This window comes from Eschrichtius robustus, chromosome 1, assembly GCF_028021215.1.
Source record: "Eschrichtius robustus isolate mEscRob2 chromosome 1, mEscRob2.pri, whole genome shotgun sequence".
Classification (NCBI taxonomy): Eukaryota; Metazoa; Chordata; class Mammalia; order Artiodactyla; family Eschrichtiidae; genus Eschrichtius; species Eschrichtius robustus.
Window position 1 is genome coordinate 144,157,157 of NC_090824.1, and position 5,446 is coordinate 144,162,602.

Consider the following 5,446-nt stretch of genomic DNA (forward strand, 5'->3'; position numbering starts at 1 on the left):
AGCACGTTTCCTCTCTCAGGGGGAGAGGACAGTTCGGAATGAGGGCCAGCGTCCCCCGCCGACATGCATGCAAACACCACCAAGGGCTCCAGGATTGGAGGGGCTCCTGTCTGAGGGTTGACCGTGTCTGCACATAAGCTGTGTTATCTGTGAATCCCGGGTCCCTGCTGAATGGCTGTTGAGGGAATGCGATGGGGCAGGCTCTCCTGCTGGTCTTAAGAGTCGGAGTGTGTGCTGGTCTAGGCCCAGTTAGCTTGCAGTTGGGAGGTGAGTTTTGGCCAGGATCACGCATCGTGCATGCCATTTTGGGGGTTGATTCTGGAAGCCAAAATGCGCAAGCGTCCGTGGTTGGTGCCTTGAACCTCAGGCCAGGCCTGTGGATCTCCCTGTTCTTGCGTTTTTCACGGTGAGGTTCTCGAGTGCCTAGTGAGGCTGGAGCAATGGGCGGGGGTGAGCTCGGTTGGGCATCGGAGGAAAGCGGCTGAAGGATTAGGCCTCGCTGCTGCCCTTGTTTGCTTCTCTACTTTAACTCCCGGCACAGTGTTGATGCCAAGCGGGTCATCGTGGAGTGGGGACAGGAACGAGTGCTGAATTTAAACCTGCGTGGATCACTGATGGCCCGCACAGGAAGGTAAGGGAAGATGTGGACATGTCCTTTGTGATGTCGTGGAATAGGCTATCATAATTGGGTTGCAGGTGCTGGCCTCGGCTTCCCAAGGATGTGTCATGTTCGTGATTGGCTGGCATCAGCTGCCTATGGAGGGGATGGCTTTGGCAGTTCAGGTGGATGAGGTGAGGTAGGTAACTGTGTAGATTTGGAATCCCATTGCCAGAGGAAAGACACCCAAAGGGTGTCTTGCGAGACGTAAAGAAGATTGACATGGGGACGCGTCTGTGCTGGCCTCCTTGGAGGATGTTTAGTTATGCGAACATCCCCTTTGGCCGCCTTGTTCCCTTGTTTGGGAATGTGCAAAGCGAAAGTGCTTCTCCCGGGGGGGGCATGACTCGGCTTGCGAACAGCCATAGGTTTATCTGGAGCAGTCCATTGGGGGGACAGAGGTGGGGGCACTGTTGCGACACCAGGCGAACTGTCGTGGACAGCCACTGTGCCCTTTCAAGGTTCCAGGTCCCCTCGTGTGGCAAAGGTTTTCCGTTGAAAGTCTGTCTGTGGTCCTCGGGGACAGTGCCTTTGATCACTGTGAGTTCCTCGGTTGTGTCGCTGTGGCAGTGGAGAATTGCCAGGATGCATGGGGTGGGGTGGGCATCATCCAAGCAGACAGGCTTGCGGTGTGTCTTCCCTGCTGTTCAGTGTCTCCGTGTTCGCATGATGTCTGTGGCTTCAAGTAGAGTCGAGTCGCCCTGCAGGCAGGAGGAGGGCACTTAGGACGAGGCTGTGTAGCGTTTGAGTGTTTCCTCAGTGGTCAGGGCCGCGAACCCTACCAGTTGGAAGCTTGCCTCTACGTGGCCGGGAAGGTGGCCTAATTTCCGCTGTGGGGTTCCAACCTGTGTCATGGTTGCTGAAGCCCAACACTTCCCATTGAGGGCTTCCCACGGGGTCATGGAAAGTGATTTGGTCTAGTTGGCGAGATGAGGCACTTGGGCCGAAGTCCATTAACGCCTTGAGAAGTGCCAGGCTGCATCGTGCTTTTTGGCAACTGCAGGTCAGTGTCAGCCCGCCCATGGGAGGTTACCTTGCTTCCGGGAGCACTGGGAGTGACCCCAAGGGCACATCAGATGTGCTGGTAGGTGGCAGGATCTCCAGGTCCACATAGGTCTGACACCCACGGCCGGGAGGGAGGTCTCGTCCAGTCTTTGTGCTTTGGTCAGAAGGCGTGGCTGTGGGAGAGCGGGAGTCTGTGGCCTATTTCGACAGCCTTGGGGTCAAAGTTCGCATGCGGCCTCATGAAGCTGACAGGGGTCTTTCTCCTTTCAGTTGGGGGTCCAACCAGGGTGCTGTGTATAAACTATGACGTTTACTGTTAGAGGCGTCTGCAGAGGGCCACAGGGACACCCAGAGACCAAGACGCGTATTTAGCGGCACACACAGGAATCCACAAACGCATCCTCGTGCAGAGTCACAGTCACACACGCCCACACGTGTGAATACACAAATACAGCGTCTCACACACCGAGCAACGTACGTGCGTAACTTCCTTCAGTCGTGCTGTGAGACACACAATCAGTTTTCGGTAAGGGATAGTGGTACTTGGGAAGGAGGTTCCAGGCTCACGCCCAGATTATGTGTTCACAAAAATCATGTTCTCTGAGGACCCTGGTGCAATTTAGAAACCTGCGTGATTTCTGTCCACTTCTCAGGTGCAGTTGCAGCGTAAGGCTGGCTGTTGGCAGAGAAGAAGACCTTCGCATTGTCTGATGTCTGGATGTGCTAAGGAGAACTGGAAAAAGAGGGGCTGGTGCATGTTGCCGAGCATGGCTGTGGATATCTAAGGACGGTAGGCATTCACCCATACTAAGATGTGCCATTGGATATTAGGATTTCCACAGATGGACCCAATGGTTGCAAGAGTGGATTGATTGTTGGTCCTGCTGAGTGGCCTGAGGACTGTGGATTCCCCAGGCAGTTGGAGTATTTCCAGGTCATGGCTCCTCTGCAGAGACCCACGGCCTTCCCTTTTGTGTTCTGCAGCGTCCCAGCATGTGTTTGGATCGATGATGACACCCTTATATGCATTCCTTGGAAAATCTGAACAAAATGAGTGAGAACGCTCTACCGTCTCCTCATCGAAACTGAGGTCCAGCACGTTTCCTCTCTCGGGAGTACGGGACAGTTAGGAGTGAGGGCCAACGTCCCCTGCTGACAGGCATGCAAACACCACTAAGGGCTCCAGCATTGGAGGGGCTCCTGTCTGAGGGTCGACCATGTCTGCCCATAAGCTGGGTCATCTATGAATCCCCGGTCCCTGCTAAAAGGCCGTTGAGGGAATGCAAGAGGGCAGGCTTTCCTGCTAGTCTTCAGGGTCGGAGTGTGTTCTGGTATAGACCCAGTAAGATTGCAGCTTGGAGAGGTGATTTTTGGACAGGATCACGCTTTGTGCATGCCGCTTCCGAGGTTGATTATGGAAGCCAAAATGAGCAAGCTTCCGTGGTTGGAGCCTGGAGCCTCAGGCCACGCCTGTGGCCCTCTCTGTTGTTGTGTTTCACGCAGTGAGGTTCTTGACTGCCCGGTGTGGCTGGAGCAGTGGGCGGGCGTGGGCGGGAGTTGGGCGATGGCAGAAGGGGGCTGAAGGTTTAGGCCTCAGTGCTGCCCCTGTCAGCTCCTCTGCTGAAGTTGCCGGCACACTGTTGGCGCTAAGTGGATGTTCGTGGAGTGGGGTGTGGGTCGAGTGAAGCATTTCAGTCTGGGTGGTGGCTGCTGGCCTGGAGAGAAAGGTAAGGTATCATGAGGAAAGGTCCTGTGTGATGTTGTAGGATGGGCTGTCATCATTGGGTTGCAGGCGCTGGCCTCGGCTTCCCAAGAATGTGTCTTGTTCGTGATGGGCTGGCATAAGCTGCCTATGGAGCGGATGGCTTTGGCAGTTCAAGTGGGTGAGTTGAGGTAGGTAACTTGTGTAGAGTTGCAATCCCGTTGCCCGAGGAATGACACCCAAAGGGTGTCTTGCGGGAAGTAGGGAAGATCGACATGCTGAGGCGTCTGTGCCGGCCTCCTTGGAGGTAGTTGAGTTATGCGAACATCCCCTTTGGCCGCTTTGTTCCCTTGTTTGGCAATGTGTAAAGCGAAAGTGTTTCTCCCGTGGGGGAATGACGCGACCGGCCAGTGTAGCACGCAGGCCTTTCGAACAGCCAGAGGTTTATCTGGAGCAGTCCGTTGGTGGGGCAGAGATGGGGGCCCCATTGCCATGCCTGCTGTGCTGCCGTGGCCAGACACTGTTCCCTTTCAGGTTTCCAAGTCCCCCCGCATGGCAGAGGTCTTCCGTTGAATGTCTGTCTGTGGTCCTCGGGGACCATGCCTTTGATCACTGTGAGTTATTCGGTAGTGTCACTGTGGCAGTGGAGAATTTCCAGGATGCATGGGGTGGGATCAGCATCAGCGAAGGAGACAGGCTTGTGGTCTGTCTTCCCTGGTGTTCAGTGTTCCCGTATTCTGAAGACGTTTGTGGTTTCCTGTAGGGTTGTGTCGCCCTGTGGGCTGGAGGAGGGCACGTAGGACGAGGCTTTCAAGGGTTTGAGAGTTTCCTTAGGGGTCAGGGCCGTGAGCATTCAAGATGGGAGCTGCCTGAGACGTGGCTGGGCATGTGGAGTAGTCTCCGCCGTGGGGATCCGACATGGGTCATGGTGGCTGAGGCCCACCACTTCCTGTGGTGGGCATTCCCACGGGTCAATGGAAAGTGATTAGGCCTAGTTGGCGAGAAGTGGCACGTGGGCCCACGTTCGTTAGCCCCTTGTGTGGTTTCAGGCCTCATCTTGGCAGTAGACAGCTGCCGGTCGGTGTCGGCCAGACCATGAGAGTTCCCTTGCTTCCGGAAGTGCTGCGAGTGACCCCAAATGCCCATGAGATACACTGGTAGCTGACAGAGTCTCGAGGTGCACGTAGATGTCACAGCCAAGGCCCGGAGGCAGGTCTCGTCCAGGCTGTGTGTTTTTGTCAGAAGGCGTGGCTGTGGGAGAGCGGGAGTCCATGGACTCTTTCAACAGCCCCTGGGGGTCAAAGTGTGCCTGCGGCCTCTTGAAGCTGACAGGGGTCTTTCTCCTTTCAGTTGGGGGTCTAACCAGGGTGCTGTGTATAAACTATTTCTTTTATTGTTGGACTCCTCTTCACAGGGCCATAGGGACACACAGAGACCAAGACGCGTATTCAGCGGCACACAGAGAAACCCACAAGCACGTCCTTATGCACAGTCACAGTCACACATGCCCAAACGCGTGAACACACACATACAGCCTCTCACACACCGGCCAACGTATGTGCCTAACTTCCTGCAGTCGTACTATCAGACAGGCAGTCAATTCTCGGTAAGGGATAGAGGTCCTTGGGAAGCAGTTTCAGAGCTCGAGGCCAGGTAAATGTTTGTATGGATCATGTCCTCTGAGGACACCGGCCCACTTATGAAGCCTCGGTGATTTCTGTCCACTTCTCAGGTGCAGGTGCTGGGGAAGGCTGGCCGTCGGCACAAAGAAGAAGACCTTCGTGTGCTCTGATGACTGGACGTGCTAAGAAGAACTGGAAAAAGTGAGGCGGGCCCATGTCCCCGAGCATGGTCGTGGATAACTCAAGATGGTAGGTATTCAAGCACCCCAAATGTGCCATTAGGTATTAGGTTTTCCTCAGACGGGCCCAATGGCTTCAAGAGTGGATTGATTGTTCCTCTTGCTGAGAGACCTGAGGGCTGTGGATTCTCCAGGCTTTTGAGGTAGCCCAGGCTCATGGCTCCTGTACAGAGCCCCGCGCACACCCCGGTTGTGTTCTGCAGCGTCCCAGCATGTGCTT

The 5,446-nt window shown here is 55.3% G+C and overlaps 1 non-coding gene across 1 annotated transcript; it reads left to right on the forward strand.

Moving 5' to 3' along the window:
- Positions 1–2,664: 2,664 nt before the first annotated feature.
- On the forward strand, positions 2,665–2,757 carry LOC137753515 (small nucleolar RNA SNORD116). Its single transcript, XR_011071501.1, has one exon. It is a non-coding gene; the product is annotated as a small nucleolar RNA SNORD116 (small nucleolar RNA).
- Positions 2,758–5,446: the final 2,689 nt, after the last annotated feature.